Below are 821 nucleotides of genomic sequence, written 5' to 3'. Positions count from 1 at the left end.
ACCAAAGCTTGTCGTGGATGATTTCGTACGCAGATACATGCTTAATTTTCAGACGGCGACGAGATGGCAGAAACGTTAGCACACCGGGTGAAATGCTTAGCAGTATTTCGTCTGTCTTTATATTGTGAGTTCAAATTCCGCCGAGATCGACTTAACCTCTCATCCTTTCAGAGTCGATAAATTGAGTACCACATATGCACTGGGGTCGATGTAATCGACTTAATCACTTTGTTTGTCCCCTCTATGTTTAGCCTCTTGTGGGCAATAAAGAAATAAGAAAAATGGTTAATTTTCAGACAACAAGCCACGTTATCGATGGTCTTTCGTCGGTTCGCCAGGACCATCTTTCAAGCTTGATGCATCTTGACGTCAATAATGTATGTCGATGGCGTCCTACTCCCTCTTCGTGATTCACACTTGTCCGGCTACATTTAAACTTCTCCATCCACTCATACACATTTCTCTCCAGTAGAGTGCCGTCCCGATATTGTTCTGAAAGCTTGTGATAAATTAGATCCCTGACACATCTTCAGACCCGAGAAGTCGGATCACGAATTTCCGTTCTTCCTTCGTAGAAATGGCCAGCGGAGCGGCCATGTTTACTCCGTAGCACAAGCAAGCAAAATGGAGCGATCAAGGTCAAACCTTGATTACGATACAATTCGAGTACTGTACCTTAGCATGCAAGGGCTGAAGGCAGTGTAGCCAACCAAAAGTAAATTCTGACCAAAGTTCGGATAACTGTAGTATTTTTATGAATATACACACAGAGATATACATACACAATCTGTTTCTTTTTATTTTCGGTTACAAGATCTACT

Source organism: Octopus bimaculoides, chromosome 11 (assembly GCF_046866305.1).
Source record: "Octopus bimaculoides isolate indiv1 chromosome 11, ASM4686630v1, whole genome shotgun sequence".
Classification (NCBI taxonomy): domain Eukaryota; kingdom Metazoa; phylum Mollusca; class Cephalopoda; order Octopoda; family Octopodidae; genus Octopus; species Octopus bimaculoides.
Note: the sequence above shows the minus strand (reverse complement) of the source record.